The 19,001-nt window shown below is 36.1% G+C and overlaps 1 long non-coding RNA gene across 1 annotated transcript in view; it reads left to right on the forward strand.

Moving 5' to 3' along the window:
• LOC120239109 overlaps positions 1-18,611 on the forward strand; it is a 55,051-nt gene extending 36,440 nt beyond the window's left edge. The window contains exon 4 of the long non-coding RNA XR_005530368.1: positions 18,507-18,611. This is a non-coding gene — a long non-coding RNA (uncharacterized LOC120239109). The remainder of the gene's footprint in view (positions 1-18,506) is intronic.
• The last annotated feature ends 390 nt before the right edge of the window (positions 18,612-19,001 follow it).

Here is a 19,001-nt window from a genome sequence, read left to right on the forward strand (position 1 = left end):
TCTAATGTACATTACGTGGCCAAAGGGGGACCTTCACTAGCTACCTGAAGGAAATTAGCTGTTGGTTTCAAAATCACTCTTTCCAGCGAAGTTGGGTGTGTGACTCAGATTTCCACACCAAGGTAGTCCTTGAGAGAAGATTTTAGCTGTAGAATAGGTTATGTTAAATTCTTTGGTATCACTTATTATTTCCTTCAGGCAAACCACATGTCAGAGAACCTCAACCTGAAAATGACACAGGCTACATGTACTTCTTCCTCTTCCTTTTCAAAAGGTCCTTTCTGTCTGTCAGTTTTCATGTGTGCTCTTGATTCCTATCTTTTTATAATAAATGTACTTATCAGAATGAAAAAGTCATTTCAATCTTTAGTTGCAAGATCTTTTCTTTCCATCTCCTGGACAGATGAGATAAAATGTGATTCGAAACTAAACATATACAAACTGCTGTACAGATTTTGAGGCTTTTCAGATGTCTTGAATAATCAAAGTGATGAGACAAACAAGTAAGAAAAATAAGAGAACAAGAAGTAGCATAATTTGGGGACCCAGTGTACCCTTCATGCCGTGGTAGGTCTTCTACATACAGTATTAAATTTAGTTCTGCACCTAAGGCACGTGAAGTTTGGAGATATAAAAATAACTTTTTCCCAATTTTGCGTATGATATAAATACAGGTACCAAGATTCTAAATTAAAATAAAAACTCAGAATCTGTGATATCTCCATTATACCACTATTAGGAATTTGGGCACTGTATTTAGGGCTAAACCTTCTCAAAGTGCCTGATGAAATGGAGACCCCTCCAAGCTTCTAGAAAGTGGAAATTTAAAAAATCTTAATTTCTAAAAATATTTTCAAAGTTAATGTTCTAATCGTGGTCTGGCATGCTTAAGAGTCATTTAATTGGGAAAGCACATCATTAACCTTTGATACATGAGACTCCTGAATTATTTCACACATATTTAGGGCCAAGTGTTAAGCATTTTGTTTCAAACTTAAGATATATGCTTGGAAATTAGGTGGACCAAGCCTGGAACATAGGTTTCATATTACACCTAGAACTTTCTGGATTATAACCTATTTGGCATTATGCCACGTTTCATAATTGTGTTTTCTTTTTTCATAAGAACCACAGTTTCCTATTAGACAGGAAGTGATAGATTACGGTAATCCATGTGGCTGTTGCCTGTCCCTTGTCATTAGCACTTGTTGCAATACAAAAGAAAAAGTATACCCTAATTGTGGGATGTCTTTTTAATGTTTCATATACATGGGAATTGAGCCTTTTAATTCATTAATTTATTCAATTAATATTTACCTTTTTGAGTACTTTATTGAGAGGTAGACTTGTACAAAGCACTAAAGATATAATGGTGAATAAACAAAGTCTAATGGGGGAGATACTAATCAAATAATTAGCAGTAATTGTAAAATTGCAATTGTGATAAGTGCTAAGATATACAGCGCTCTGAGACAAAGGTGTAGGGAAACTAATCTGTGCAGAGAGATTGGGAAAGACTTCCCTAGTGCAGTGAGGATTAATCTGAAATCCAGAGGATGAACAGGGGTAAATTAGAAATGGGGGGGAAGATAAGAGGGTTTTATCTTTTGAATCCCAGTTGGGGGTAGTGATGTTGGTTGGGGAGAAAGCCAAGGAGCACAATGGGCTGGAGATCAGTAAGCAAGATGGGGGGTGTGGAGATCAGGGCAATCATGAAAGATTAGGTGGGAGATGAAAGGGTTTCAGGGCTGGGCTGGGCTGGGATTCAAGGAGTGACAAAATCAGATGTGTGTTGAAAAGGATTGCATATATATCTGTAGATATAGAGGGAAAATGCAGGAGAGGGGATAAGATGGAGGTGCAGAGCCCACTCAAGAGGTGTTTCCAGTAGTCCAGTCTAGGAGTGTCGGTAGCCTGGCCAGGGTGATAGTGAGGATGGAAGTGTAGATAGAACAGATTGGTGATGAATTACATATGGAAAGATGGAGGATAAAGTTTAAGATGACTCAGATTTCTCACATTATAAACCTTACTTATACTTCGCAGATAAAAGCACTGCTTCTTAAATGCTTCCAGAAAAACATTTTAACCTGAGAAAATGAGTAAATTACATTATTCAAAAAAATACAGATTGCAGATGAAAGATATAATGCAACCTGATCAGAGCTCTCAAAGCTAAAACTTTGGCATGTTAGCTAGGAAGCAAACTAAACATTCCTTAAGTTATGTTTAAGAGAGAATTATGTTCTTTAGCATTTTTACTTCTATAGGTTTTTCTCCCTTTCCATTAAGTAAAGGCACCTATTCAAAGCAGAATAAATTTTGTCATTGTGCACTGTATTAAATGAGCAGTTATTTGTTCACTTGTCACTGAATATGGTGGGGGCTGAGGTACCTAACTGTTTCTCCTTTTTACTTTCTTTCTTTTCTTTCTTTTCTATTCTTTTCTTTCTTTTCTTTTTTAGAGAGAGAGAGAGAGCATGAGTCAGGAAGGGCAGAGGGAGAAAGAGTATCTTAAGGATGTTGCACATGTAGCCTGACATGGGACTTGATCTTATGACCTTGAGATCATGACCTAAGCTGAAATCAAGAGTCAGATGCTTAAACTGAGGCACCCAGAAACCCCTCTTCTCTCTTTTTATCCTGAATAGTTAAGAGAAGCTTCATATTTTTCAAGTCTTAGCACTTTTTTTTTAATTGGGAAATTCATTTAATGAAGGAATATAGTTTTACATAAGGTTTTAGAGACTAGTAAGAGAATTAGCGTATGTAATTTATTACAAGCCTAGCTTAACATAATCTAAACTCCTAAAGATGGTGTCAGTAAAGAAAATTATTAGAGGCCATCCATTCATGAACATAGATGCTTCCCCTGAGTTTAAGACTCATAGATGGCATTTCATCCCATGTGTCTGGATATGCGTCACTGAATTATTTTGGTCCTCCTACCTATGAACCATAGTACATAAATCCATAAATAGGAGTTAATAATAATTTAGCTAGAAAAATATTGGTGGGATCTCTCAAGTAGTCATAAATCACTATACAAAACAAAATTAATATATATTTGTTTAGACTAATCCAGGAGTCTCTAACTGCAATTAGGCAATGCTAAAGATATTATAAGTTATTATGCTTTGCAGAGGAAAGCAAAAATTAAGGAATGGCAAATATTTAGGTCACAAGTAGAAGGAGGATATAAAATCACTACTTTTCCAAAGGTTGAGAGAAAAAAAGTGGAGGGGTGGTAGAGACAAAATTTGAGTTTTTGTGAAGGTTTCCTGTTAGTTGTCATGTTTAAAATATTGAATTCCACCTAAGAAGTCAAATCTACATTTCTTTTTAATATATCAAATATATCCAGCTTCTAAGTGATTATTAATAATGCAATAAATAAAAACAGCACCTTTAACCTCAAACTGGTAAGATCAATAAGATAAAAGAAGACTGTAGAATTCAGAGAGTAACATGAAAGATGGATTTTTTACTTTTAAGAAAATGTCAATGACTACCAAAGGTCCCATTGACAGAGATCATAGTCTGATTATTTAGGGATAGGGCCTGGGAATCAGTATTTTTAAGGTTCCCAGTGCTTCTGATGTGTAGTCTATCTTGAGAACCGCTATCTCAGAGATGGTTACTATAGCTATAAAAGATGTGTACAATGAATGAAACATGCTCTGTGTAGCTATCAGTCTATTGCTAAAGGTTCCTGGATATAGTGGGACTATACAGATTCTTTGTTCTAATGAAAATGGCTACCATGTTTAAAAATGGATTTGACAAAAATGTTCTTGTTTTTAATTTCTGCTATTATAATAACCTTAAAAAGAACCTGTGACATTGGTATTAGTGTTATCCTTATTTTAGAGACTACAAGTGAAGTTTACAGAATAGAGACAAAGCAAAAAAAAAAAAAAAGACAAAAAAATTAGACAAAGCTAATTTCTAGAGGCATACATTTTGAAGGTGGTAGGTTTGGGATTCTAGCCTAATCTGCATGATCCTGATGACTAGGCCTTTGAGCTTTCCTAGAAAGTTATGCTGCCTGTCCATTGTGGGTGTGTTTTGGAACACTATCCTTGTCTCAAAACGATGTCAGCCTTTTAGAGAAAACAAATAAGTAAAAATCAAGAGAAAATTGATGGGGCACCTTGGTGGGTCATTCAGTTGAACACTGAACTCTAGATTTTGACTCAGGCCATGATCCCAGGGTCATGGGATCAAGCCTTGCATTGGGCTCTGTGCTGAGCATGAAGCCTGCTTAAGATTCTCTCTCTGTCTCTCTCTTTGTCTCTCTCTCTCTCCACCTCCCTCTCTGCCCTCTCTGCTCATCACATACACTCTCTCTCTAATAAACAAACAAACAAAAATCAAGAGAAAAATAAAAATTGGGAGGATTGTGGATACCTACATGTTTGTATGGTGCTTTGCATTTTCAGAACCATGTTTCTTTGCAATTGCCAAAGGAGAGAGGGCAACTGCAATTTGCCTCTATAAAGTTAAGGGGTAGTCTTCATAGAAGAAAAGCACAGTTATGAGAAACTTCAAGAGCTCTATTTGAAGGACTTTCCCATGTGGTTTCTCTTATTCAACATCCAAACCCATCAATTTAGATCAAAGGCATTTAAAATATCTAATATTCCTGCCTGTGAACTAAAATCTGGACTTGGACTTGGGCATCTGAAGAATTCAGTTGCCTTTTGGCCTGTGATTTCAATCTTTTCCAATCATACCTCAAATCCTTTATTCTTGTAAAAAGAGTCAAGAATTGAGACTAATTAGTTTCTAACCACATTTAAGACTTTTGAAAAGTGCTACTTATACATTATATCAACATTAATTGTTATATTATAGCACCCAGCCTGATGTCACACCCATGCAGGCACTTTGTAAATGTTACTTGATGGTTTGATAATTTTGTAGGATTAAAAACCTTAGCACGAAAAGGTGGCTGTTATTACCTGGGATTTAGGGGAATATAAGATTTTGCAAATACAAGGCACCTCTTCTTACTCTCCTTAAGTGGTTTAACATTCATAGGACATGGTTTACTTTCCTTTTAAACCTTTTTAAAACATGCAGAATCTAAAGATAGACTAAAATTACAGTAATATTCCATTCCGAGTGGGATAAGCAATAAGAATACTCATGAAATGCATTTGCTAAAACTTATTGAGAACATAGTTTGCCATAATACAGAATCTATTTAATTATATGGATTCGCTTAAAGGCCACAGCTACTCTTGAGGAAGGTACTGCTATCATTTATACATTTCCAGTGAGGAAACAGAAGTTTGAGGAACATGTCTAGGGTCATCCATCTAGTTAGGTGGCAGGGCTGGAATTCAAACTTAAGGCTAATGTGAACCTGTGGCTTCAGAGGGTCTAAATTTAGGGGAGTTATCTTTAAACACACCAGCCCAGGACATTTGCAATATTCTCTCTAAAGTTATATAATTGCCTGAAGCTTCTATCGGCTATTTGGAAACAAATGTGAACACATGTGGTTTCTTATGTCTATTCTTTAGTTAATTAGATGTTTTGGTAGTTGTTATCTGCTTACACAGAAGGCAGAGAGATACAATTGTACAATACAAGGATACTCACTGACCATGAAGAATCCAAATCTTTAACGTACATAGTGGAGCTATTACGTCACTCTACTTTTATACTTTCTCCTTAAATGCTCACAAATAAGCGATTAGCTCATTTAAAATGGCTTGGGATAGAAACAGCAATTGATGTTTAAACCTTACAACCAAGCCAGATCTGTGTAAGAGGCTATTCTCCCTTATTACTATCTTATTTTGATTGTATCAGCAAGGGGGAATCAATAGGTCAAACAAGACCTGTGAATTAATGTTTACTTGTACATATGCTTTCTGGCTGAGAGTGGTAATGTTGTGATTATTAGGAAAGATACTGTCATTAAGTAAGTGATAATAGTTCCTAAAATAGTTTGAATGCTCACGAAGTACTGAGCACTAGTTTACGTGTTTCACATGGATTATCTCACAACCACCCTATGGGAGGGGACACTTATTGAGTCCACTTCACAGGTGAGGTGATGTAACTTGCCCAACATCGCACAGCTAGCAACCAGCAGAGTCACCTAGGTATTCTGACTAGGGGCTCACTCTGAATCTCTAAATGCTCTTAGCAGGAAGTTCTGTTATTATTAGAAGTCAAATGACTACATTATAAGCAATATAAGTTAATTGTTTTAGAACCAGAAAGTCCCAGTTTCTATTTTTCATGACACCATTTATCAATCGATGTTCTTGAGCCTGTTAACTGAAGGTTGACTGAAGATAACAGCAATACCTACCCCATAGGTTAGTGTGAGGTTTAAAAAACTAATTCATGTAGGGGCACCTGGGTGGATCAGTCAGTTAAGCATCCGACTCTTGGTTTTTGGCTCAAGTCATGATCTCATGGTTTTTCAGTTCAAGCCCCCACTTTGGGTTCTATACGGATAGTGTAGACCCTGCTTGGAATTTCTCTTTCCTTCTCTGTCCCTTCCTGGCTTGCTATCTCTTTAAACAAACAAACAAACATTTTTAAAAAAACCCTAATTCATGTAAAGCAGTTTAGCATGGACACTAGTAAGTACTCAGTTGTTTATACTTCTTTTTCTTATTATTAAATTTATCTGACTTGTGTTTCCCTGAGTTGATTCAGGCTCCAAAAATATGTAACAAATGTACTAGGCAGGTTTGACTGCTTTCTTGAAGTCTTGACCCGGCAGCTTGATGTTACTCACCAATTTAGTACAACTTGGCATTTGTGGAGGCTCCTTCCCACAACAATAATTGATCTCACACAGATCATCAGCCAACTTGTGAACTGGCACAGACAGAATTAGAAAAACCACAAGTTTCACAAGAGGAAACAGGTCGGCAAGTGAACAGTCTTGCCCTAGGACAAACTTGAATTCAAGAAGGGCAGAGAATTAGCACCAGGCAATCTGGCTAAACAGAGGAGCCATTTCTCTTTTCTGGAAATCCTGACAACCTGAGGACTCAAGGAGCTAAAGACTCAGTAAGTCCAGGAAGAAGGAAAAGATTACGAGGAAGAAAATATGGCGAGTTTTAGAGGCCGACACAGGCTGTTGTTTGGTGCTGGATGTTTTCCAACCACATTAAAGTTCTCTGCATTAGACTTGCTCGGCTGTGTTGGCAAAGTCTGCCTCACAGACGAGGCCTCAAGTCAACTGTGCTCAGTGGAGAGGAGAAAAAACAGCAAGACCACTGTAACTGGCTGTGTTTCATTAACCCAAAGGCTCTAAGGAAAAAAAAAATAAAGGTATTCATGATTTGCACATGATGATCTAACAAATTTTAGAAGAGGATATTTTTTATTAAGGTTTTTTGTTTTGTTTTGTTTTGCCAAATACATGTAAATTGACAGCTACATTTATATAAAAAGAAATTCATGTATATATTTCTGGTACAGAAGCTTCATTGCAATATGTTCTGCTTGGTTACTATAAGTATCATCACATTGGGTCTGGCCTCCATCCTGCCCTACTCATCACTACCTTCCCCCTACGTGCACTAAAAACACTTGTTCATATCACTTCAGTTGGGAACTAAAAGAGAATAATTTCAGTTTCATGAGTTAACTGAGATAAAGTGGAGAATTTTTTTTATTGGAATTCAATAATATATACATTATTGGAATTCAATATATATATACCCACATAAATTGTCTTTGATTTGTTCTGGAGAATGCTAAAAAGTAGATCATCAAATATATAAACTTGATGGTTTGTTTTCACCTAAAAAGAAAGAAAGTTTAAAAAAAATAATAAAAAAACCTCATTTGCCATAATCATGACATTCACTGAGGATAGGACCTGGGGATGCATTGTATGCTACATGTTTGGATGGGAATTAGATCACATTTTCTAGTTCAGCTTCATAGTTTCTTGATCTTTAAGGTAGAGTATTCTTTCCAAAGGACATGAAATAAAGTGAACTTTTAGTAAAGATGTTTCAGCAAAATTACAAATCAGAATGCTTTAGACTGAATGTTTGTGTTCCCCCCAATATTTGTATTTGTATATTGAAACCCCCACCACAAAATGTTATTTGGAGATGGGGCCGTTGGAGGATAATTAGGGTTTGATTAGGTCTTGTGGGTGGGGTCCTCACTATAGAGTTAATGACATTATAAAAAGAGTAAGAGACAGGAAAAGCTCTCTGTCTGTCTCCAACTGCATGTGAGAACATAATGAGAAGATGACTATCTGCAAACTAAGAAGAGAGCATCACTGGACATCACACCTGCCCACAGCTTGATCTTGGACTTTCCAGCCTCCAAAGCTGTGAGACATAAATGTTTGTTGTTTACATTGCCTGGTCTGTGGTATTTTGCTATAGCAGATTAAGCAGATTAAGACAGGAAATTAGGCTTATTTTAGGCAACATGATAACTTAGGTCAAATTCACCTTTGCTAAGTTTCCTTCTACCTCTGTCAGGACAGCCTTTTCCATCTGATACTCCTAATATTCCGCATTTCCTAATCCATGTCAGAGGCTAAGCTGAGTATTAGAAGGTTAGGGAGGACAGACTGAAGGGTTTTGCCTTTCAAAGATTTCAAATTTAGAAAATGAGAAAATTTTCAGGAGGGGGCCTCTAAACTGCAGCTATAGAGTTCAGTTTTCAGTAAGTTAGGTTTTGAAATAAATTACAGTTTAAACTACAGCTTTGACACTTCAAGTTTTCTGTCAGCAAATCACTTTAAACTCTTTTGAGCTTAGTTTCTTTATACAAGAAAAAAGGGGAGGAGAATAGCAATAGTGTAGCTATTTCATGTTGAGAATTAACTGAGAATACTGGCAAGCACTGAGCATCATGTCTCGCACATAAAAAGAAGTTTTAAAAAAAGAAGTTAATAACAAGGCTGATATTTTGCCGAAGGGGTATCTGACTAGTATTCCTTTAAATTTTAATGTCTACGTCCAGAAACACCACTTGCTGGTGGGAGAGCTCACCAGACCAGTCACAGGTTATCAGAAGTTGATGAAACCTTAGAGATCATCCACTTGAAGCCACATGGGAAAGGAGACTCAGTGGGATGAACCAATTTACCTTGGTCACATGGTAGGTAAGAGACTGAGGCAGGTCTTCTTACAACAGTCTCCCTTATAGTTTTTTCATTTCACTGAGAATTCCTGAGTGTCTAGGGAATTAAGGATGAGAACTTTCACTTTGAAGTCAAGTAAGCATTGACTTACGGCATTGATCATTAAATATGTGTATTTTGCATAAGATTTAATGTTGACTCTCAAAGTCTCCATTTTACCTAATCATTTATTTATATAATATTCATTGATCAGTATTTTCATTAAGATCAAAATGTTATCCTTCATGGTAAATAAAATAAGTTTATGAATAATTACCTGCCGTTTCTAAGCCTCAAATCTGTTTAAATGCTGAGATGAGATCTGGTTCAATGGACAGACAGACAGCCACACACACACACATACACACATACACACACACTCACATACACATGCAATATAGCACACAAATATCTTAAAGCCATAAAGCATGCTGAATTATGGTTTCTGCTTTAGTTCAGGAAAGAGAGAGATTAGGATAAGTTTTTGTGGTTATTGTTGCTTTTAAACATTCTTATTGTTTAAAGTCAAAAACAGTGAATGAATCCAACCTAAAGACAGTTGTTGGCCAACTTTTTTTTTTATAAAGAAACAAATATGAATATTTTAGGCTTTGTAGTCCAAAAGATAAATTCTAGGATATTGTGTAAGTACTTTATAATAAGAAAGAAAAGTAATTTTTCACAATTCTTTTGGCAAAATTCAAATAAAATAATAGTAATAGTAATAGTAATAATAATGGAATGATCTTTCTGTAATCCAAGTCTATTATTGAGGAAATTGAATTCTTTCATGACAGGGATGACATTTTGTGTAGTTGAGGTTCAAATTATTGTTGCTTATCACCAAACTGATTGTAAACACCTGTCTTTAATAATCATTGTCATTTTACAGTCCCGACAAAAACAGCCTAGAGAAGAAGAATAAAGCGCTAAAACAAAGTCAGCCCACTAAAGGAAATGAATATTATAGGGAGGATAAATAATTGACCCCAAGGGTAGGGTGGGGACAGGGATGGGAAACAAAACAGAGAAAGGAAACGAAAAAAAAAAAGTAAGGATTGAAGAAGACACAGTAAGAACATATAATGAGGCAGCTCCAAGAAATGATTTCATATAGGAAATTCAAGAACTAAATAACACTAGGTCATAGATTAAAACACAATTTCTGAATCTTGCCTCCTTAAAGTTCTTACTTTTAGAATATATATTTATTATCACATCTAAGTCTTTCCTTCTTCCAGGATTTAAAAGACTTCTAAAACAAACAACACAATAAAGTTCCTGCAAGTGAATGTTTCAGTAAAGTTGGAAAAATATTGTCATCTGAGTTTAGTATTAGGGAGCAAAGTAGATTATAAGAAAATATTCTAATTTCCAAGCTTCATGTATAAAATGATCAAAATATACCACCCTGACATGCCACTTTACCGTAAGGATCATTTTGAGTTGATGGCAACTGAGGAAAAAAACAGGCAGGAAAGGCTCTCTGTTCTCCCCCATCTGCCTAAAATCAGGACACAAATTCCCCTTGTAAAGATGCCTTCCCCCTACTCTTTCCATACCAGAAAGAAGACAGCCCTTATCATGAGAGATGAGAAAGTACCAAGAGGAATCTGCATAAACAAACTTTACTGAATAACTCTTATCTACCCATACATTTGCCTCCCCAGTTACTCCGCCTAGAAGCTCCAGGGGAACAGTAAATTTTTTTCATTGTCCTGTCACTTTGCCACAATTTATTTTTCTTTGTTAAAATGGTATTAGCCCTTGAATCTAATTGCTTCTTGGGGCTTTCATTTCCTTTCTTGGTGCCCCTGTGCTCATACAATCAAAATTTGTATTTCTTTTCTCCTGACAATTTGCAATCTTCAGTTACAGAAACTAAAAGGTTAGAGGAAAAGATTTTCCACCACTACATATGATTTAAATAATATAGAAAATATAGCAGAGTCAAAGATAATACCTGTGAAAAACATCTTTCATTGTTGGAATGTGCGGGCCAAAGGCAAGGAGCAGTTGCTAGAGGATGAAGGCCAAACATTTAAGAGGCAACCATGAAATATCTCAATTTTGTCCCTTCCTTAGCTTTATTTTCCAGCTACTGTTTTTTGTTAATCTGAGTAGATAAAATTTTTTTTGTCTCTCCCACACCACACTAAAATTTTAAGTAAATTCTTTCCAACTAAATTCTCATTAAGACAGTATGATTCCCATGGGGCGCCTGGGTGGTTCAGTCAGTTAAGCCTTGGACTCTTGATTTTGGCTCAGGTCATGATGTCACGGTTGATGGATTCTAACCCCGCTTTTGGCTCCGCACTGACTTGGAAATCTCTGTTCCTCCTCTCCCCAGACCTCGACTCTCTCTCTCTCTCTCTTTCTCTGAATAAATAAATAAATAAATTTTAAAAAAAGATAGTATGGTTCCCAAACATACATACCTCATACTTTTCACTTTTAAAAATGTGTTGTGATATAATGAATAAGGATGGTATCTTTATCCAGGTCCAGCTAGTTTTGAATCTTGGGAACATCAGTAGCCTGTGAGATGTCTTTTAACAGGTTTTTCAGCTTATTATTGATTTAAAAAAATCTAATGTGAGTTCTCAACTCCTAAGGTTATTATAATCTAATAAGATAATGTGTATAATATATGTAAAATCAAGTTTATCAGGTGATTTTAAAGATTAAAAGAAATCAACCTTTCATATTCTAAAATGCATTATGGTTTTATATAAATTACACTGTCTTAAAATAGACAGTTTGAAAAATCAAAAATTAAAAATTAGTGTTATCATGTTAAAGGACTATAGCCATCATCTCCCTAAGAATATTCTAAGTATTAATTTACTTTTCCAGAATATCTGCTATCTAGAAAATGCTGATAATCCATGAACTTCTGCTTCAATCAGGCTATTGCTTCCTGAAGGGAAACTTGATGATCTCAAGGGGCATGTATAAGCTTTTTAATGTTAAAATCAAAAGTCATAAATTAAAATTTATTTTCACCAATTCCACTATATAATTAATTATACAATATAGCAATATAATTATAAGAGAGAAGAATAAAATTGTAGCCACCATACTTTCCAGTTTTTAAGCTATATTACAAAGTGATAGTAATCAAAATAGTATGTCTTTGAAATAAAAACAGACACATGGATCAATAGAACAGAATAAAGAGCTTAGAAATAAAACCTACAGACATGGCCAACTAATTTATGACAAAGGAGCAAAGAATATGTAAGAGGGAAAGGATACTCTCTTTAGTAAATAATGTCGAGAAAACTGGACAGTCACATTCAGAAGAATGAAACTGGACCCTGATCTTATACTACATACAAAAATCACTTCAGAAGGAATTAAAGCTGAATATAAGACCTGAAACTATAAACCCCCTGGAAGAAGATATAGGGAGGAAGTTCTTTGTGATTGGACTTGGTAATGGTTTTTTGTTTTGTTTTGTTTTGTTTTTGCATTTGACACCAAAAGCAAAGGCAAAAACAAACAGAGTAGGACTATATCAAACTAAAAAGCTTGTGTACAGTAAAAAAAATAACTATCAACAAAATGAAAAAGCAACCCAGGAAATGAGAGAAAATATATGTGCAAATCATAGATCTGGTAAAAGGTTAATATCCAAAATACATATAGTACTCATATAATTCAAAGAAAAAAAAGCAATCCAATTAAAAAATGGACAAAGGACTTGAATAGGCATTTTTCCAAAGAATACATATAAATGTCCAACAGGTATAGGAAAAGATGTTCAACATCACTAACCATCAGGGAAATGCAAATCAAAAACCACAATGAGATATTGTTTCACATCTGATAGAATGGTTGTCATCAAAAAGACAAAAGATAACAAGTGATGGCAAGAATGTGGAGAAGAGAGAACCCTTGTGCACTCTGTATGAGAATATAAATTGGTGAAGCCACTATGGAAAACAGTTTGTGGTAGAAAATAGAACCACCATATGACCCAGCAATCCCACTTCTGGATATATATCTGAGTGAAACAAAATCACTATCTCAAACACAGTTGCACTTCGATGTTCATTGCAGCTTTACTTATAGTAACCAGGACACGGCAACAACTTAAGTGTCCATGGATGGGTGAATGGATAAAGAAAATGTGGTATTTATATACAATGGAATGTTATTCAGCTATAAAAGAAAAAGAAATCCTATCCTTTGCAACAACATGGATGGGCCTTGAGGACATTACGCTAAGTGAAATCAGACAAAGTCAAATACTGTATGTTCTTACCTTTATGTAAAATCTAAAACAACTAAAGTCATAGAAACAGACAACAGATTGGTGGTTGCTGAAGACAAGAGAAAGAGTGTTCGAGAAATTACTGTAGATGGTCAAAAGATACAATTACAAGGTGTGGTTCTGGAGATGTAGTGTACGCTATGGTTAACTATAGTACTGTATGTTTGAAAGTTGGTAGGAAAATAGATCTTAGAAGTTCTCATGATATACACAAAAAATTGTAAGTACGTCACGTAATATGTGTTGTCTAAACTTATAGTGGTAATCTTTTCCTATTATATACTTATATCAAATCATTGTGTTGTATACCTTTAATGAATACAATGTTATGTGTTGAATATATATCAATAAAACTGAAAAAAATTCCAATTAGTGAAGAAGGGAGCACAACTATTCACATGTTCTTTCTTAGCAAACTACCTTTCTTATTTGTTATGTGAGTACTGGTTTAAAAGGTAGGAGGAGGTAAGAAAAAAGCAAATATAAGAAAATCCTGAGTAAATTTAAGTATGCAATTCTGGTTTCCATTTTCATCTCACAACTGGGATTGGCCTTGCATAATTTGCGTTGCCAAATGTTATACCAACCACTTTCAAACATCTCCAGTTTTGTGATGGTGGTGAAGTGTACATATATATATATATGCACACGGGGGCCTGTACAGTGGGTGTGGGGGTTTCCCCAGGGGCCAAAGGCCTGGGCTAGTTCAGTAGCAACTGCTCACTTGCGCTATATCTGGCCACGTGCACGCCCCCTAGATGCAGACAGCTTGGAACTTTAAAGCGGTTCAAGTTGGTTTTGTTTGTGCTGATTAAAAAAAAAAAAATGTTTCAATGAGAAAATTTGGAGCACCTGGGAAGGATATGGTTCCTTTGCTTCTCGGGGAACTGTAAGGCCTCATCTCTAGGAATCGCTCTCTGCTCCACTTTCCTGAAAACTGCCTAAACCTGCCCAAGCGGCCCGAGGAGGTCTGCACCCTCTTCCACTCTCGGCTCCGCCCATGGCTGGGCCACTGTGTCTCCCTGGGACCTTGCGTGCCGGGAGGGTTGTTTGGGCCTTGGGCCGAGCTGCCACTTCCTGTACACCTGGCACTGCCCACCCTGCTTATGTCTGAGATCGTGTATGTCAAAATAAAACAGCTAGAAACTGAATATATATATATATATACACATATATGTATATATGCATGTGTATGTACATATATATGTATATAAATGTGTATGTGTACTTATACATATATACATACACATGCATTCTGAGTATCAACGTTATAAAAGATAAAAATTTTCCTTTTTTCCTTTAGACCAGTCTTTTTCTGAACTTAAAAAAACCTTTTTGCTAATTACCAAGCATCTTTTGATTCATTTAGAAGTTCTCATGACTTATTATTTCTTTGTTGTTCTTATTTCAATAAAACAATTAAACAGACCAAGCTCTCCTTGGCCTCTCCTTCTGTCCCCAGCCCTCATCTTTGTTTCTGTCCTCCAAGCTTATCTTCTTAATTTCTGCAGGTATCTGTGTTAAGAGTATAATAATTGCTTCATATGAGCCCATAGAATCAGACATTTCTTTATTCAACAAATAGTTAAGTGCCTGCACAGTGTAGGCAGCAGAACTTGGATATTCTACCAACATTAACTGTATGTTTCCAGAGGAACAAAGAGCTCCTGTCCTCTCTCAATGGGACCAGTGCTCAGAGCTATCATCAAATGGTTGGGATTAAATAACTGTGTGGGGCATCAAAATTTTCACCTGATGCCCTCATGCGTTGGTGATTATAAGATGGTTTGTTGAAGTTAGAGAAGTGTCCATGACACAGTTTGTAGCTATTTTGCAAAAACTTAAGTGACCTATGCAAATATCAAACCAGCAATCTTTGATGCATTACCATGGGTCTCTAATCAATTGATTTGACTAGTGCAGATATTTTTATGTATTGATCTACCAATCTGAAGCACTCAGCTTCATTTAGATGGATCTATCTCCATTCTCTTTTCTTCACCCTATTATCCTCATCAAATCTATTTACATGAAAATATGGTTTACATCCTTGGGATCTTGGCTTTGCTCCTGACAGAATTTCTGCCTTGTCAAGCAGTTAATGCTTTCCTAGTGAGTTGATAGGATGTCAAGGACGTTGTCTAAAACAGTTGACATTCTACAAATCTGGAAATGCCGATTTAAGGCAATACACTGGAGAATTCAAAAGACTGGTCTAATAAATGGTAAAGTCATTTTATCATCAACAAAAATTCATTGCATTTTTTCCACCTTCTGCTATTTAGACTAAAGTAGCAGCAGCAAAAGTTTAACAATACAATACTAACAGATGGAGGAATTTATGAGTGCAAAAAAAAATGCTTTATAATCACCCAGATTTTAAAAAAAGAAACCATGGATGAGATACTCTCAAAATACATGCAGAATTGCTTAAGTATGATTTTAAAAATTCTACAGACTTTTTTGCGCTACAGAGGCTGAGCTTAGCAAAATGATTGTGGTATGAGTTACATTCTGTTATCATAATTTTACTCAGTTCTTTTCATGAGGAAAAATGGGGACTACTAAAAGTCGGCTCCAGTGACTAATGCGCGTGCTTCTGCTGAATTACCACACTTACACACATTTTATTAGGGCCACTTATTCCCCAACTATTGTAACGTGGACGGTAAAAATTTACCAGAAAGAAAACAGGAAAAGAAATGATGTTTTATTTTACTTATCCCACTGGAACAGGGAGCAATTTAAATGTACAGATGTAAAGCATTGCTTCTGAGCCAGCTATTGGTAATTGCTGCTGTCTTTAAATAACGAGCTATTTAAAGTGCAACAGTCATGCACTCACTGGTCTAATTTGTATTGCAAGATATTATAAATACATTAGTTTCCTAGAGAAGAAAATTTGCCATCAGTATGCCTTGAGACTCTAATGCAGAAAGAGAAAGGTTATATTGACAATTGCCCAAGGTGATGGTAGGTGTCCCTCCCACACTTGCATTAATGGATTGAGATTCAAGGTAGTAATTATGTAAAAGAGGGTGGGAAACATGTTTGCTAATAGTCTAGTAGAAACATACAGAGGCCATACATCCACAACTTTCATCACAAGTGCAGGCACAGGAGTAGACAAGAACCTCAGAAATCAGTCTGAAAAACACTAAAATTCACTTTAGCATAGGGACTTCAGAAGTCTTTGGATGGGTTGAGGGGAAAACATCTCTTAGATATTCCCAACATGAAAGAGGCAAGTGAACAGTTATGGGATGGACAGACTTTAGATGCTGCTGAAAATTTACATATTCCAAACCTACCTTCTGCTTTTTTAGTTTTTTCTTTGGGTTCACAAAGTGAAAGAAAAACTGACAGTTAAGTGAAAAGTCAACTAGGTAAGAAAAATGGAAATAATTATTTTGTTGTTAGTGGTTCTTTTAGTTTGTAAGGCATAGGCACCGCTTAACTTACCTCAGGAATGGGGCTTTATGGTGGAAAAAAACCCCACAAGGGATATAGGAAATACAGCCGTCAGAAACCAGGGAGGCTTGGACATCTGTTCGCACTACCCTAGACACTCTACCATCAGAAACTTGGGAGTTCAGCATTTTCTGCTTTCAGATATCTGCTGCCTCTGCTTCCCTTCTGTTCTGCTTATTTTTCAACTTTGCATCTTTCCACTGTGTGGCTTCTGCTTTATGAGTAGTGCCTTTGCCTCACCGGCTCTGTTGGGTCCCTCTCAGCTCTTCTACTCTCTTCCATCTTCTTTGTGTGTGCCGTGGTCAGACTTCCCTGGAGAAGATCAGACTAGGTTAGAGCTAGGGTCAGTCCCATCCTAGCATAGAATGTCTCCATTCTGCAGAGCTTTTCTGCGAAGACATCCGTTGTACACTTTGGTTCAGGCAATAATTACGGATCCTACAGTTTTGATGAGACAGCAGTGTGACATGCATGGTACAAAGCACCTTTACCTCCATGTTAAAGAACTCTGCATTGTGATTCACTTTGTCTGGAAAGCTCTTTTTTAGATACCCATGTGTCTCCTTCCCTTACCTCCTTCAGTTCTTTGCTCAAATACTGTCTTCTCAGTGAAATCTTCCCTACACACCCTATTTAAAATGTAACTCTACCTTTCTAACACTTTCCCACTCACACACACTTCCTATCCCTCCTTTCTTCTTTTACTTCTTTATTTTCCTTCTAAATATCTATTGACATCAAACTGTACACACTTCTCATTTACTTTGTATATTGTATGTCACTCTCTACTACAATGTAAGTATCGCAAGTAAAGGAATTTTACTTTTTTTCCATCAGTAGGTACCCAGAACCTAGAACAATACCTATCACATGATAGCCATCTGATAAATGTTTATAGAGTAAGCATGTCCAGTTTGAAGAGGGTTCTAGCAAAAACTGAAGATGGAACTAACATGGAGAAAATTGTAAATACAAGTCCCAGTATGTTGTAGCAAACCCAGAGATTAACAGCCCTTATAAGAGCAGAGGTAGTGGTCCTCAGGAAGATGATCTGTGGAAAACAAAACTCAATATAATATCTGATTAGATATCAAATTTTGGGGAGAAAAGTGAGTCTATGATAAAGACAGTACAAAGAAAAGGAAAAGAAAAAAATGAGAAATTTGGGGGAAATTATAAAAGAAGGAGGACACAACCAAAGTGTATCAGTGGTTCTGCAAAAAGCAATGATTATATAGCTTGTGGTGGAAATGCAGTAAGAGGGTCACAATTATTCTCACCTCCTGTTTTTCATGGTGTTGTGTCATCTCAACCCCCTTGATGTGAAAACTGTAACTTGCTTCTAACTAAAAACGATGGTAAAAGTAATGAGATCCCATTTCCATGATACATTGCATAAAATTGTAGTGTCTGTCTTGCTAACTAACTCTTTTCCCTTCTTAGCTTTGATGGAGTAAGCTGCCATGGTATGATCTGCTCTACACATAGACCCCTATGGTGAGGAACAAAAGACAGTCGTTGGACATCTCTTAGCAAGAAACTGAGACCATCCGTCCTACAACCTGCAAGGGATTAAATGCTACCACTAACCACGTGAGGTTAAAAACTTATTCTCCATTTCAGGTTTGATAGAAGACTTCAGCCCTGCCCCAAACCTGATTGCAGCCATGTGAGATACTCTAAGGCAGAGAACCCAGCTAATCGTGCCCAGACTCTTGATCCACAGAGACTGTGAGAAAACAATGTGTATTATTTTATACCACTAAGTTTGTGGTAATTTGTTATGAAGCAAGGTAACTAATACATTCTATAATAATTTAAACAGTTTTCATTGATTTCTGTATTTAAGAATCAGCCTATAGACAAAGAACAAGAGAGAATGAATGAGGATCTACAACAGAATTTAAATATTTTCAAACGTGACATTGTGAAAGTAAGAAACCAAGACATGGAGCAGATGTAGGAAAGAGAAGGAAGCAGAGTGAGAATGTTCATCATTTCATCTAATTATGTGAAGAGTTAGGTTTACATAAAAAGGAATAAAGGTGTAAATATATTACTTAAATTTATGAAAGGAAAAAAATTGAGGAACTAAAACTATTATTGGATACTTTGAAT

This window comes from Hyaena hyaena, unplaced genomic scaffold (assembly GCF_003009895.1).
Source record: "Hyaena hyaena isolate Hyena2069 unplaced genomic scaffold, ASM300989v1 scaffold_225, whole genome shotgun sequence".
Classification (NCBI taxonomy): Eukaryota; Metazoa; Chordata; class Mammalia; order Carnivora; family Hyaenidae; genus Hyaena; species Hyaena hyaena.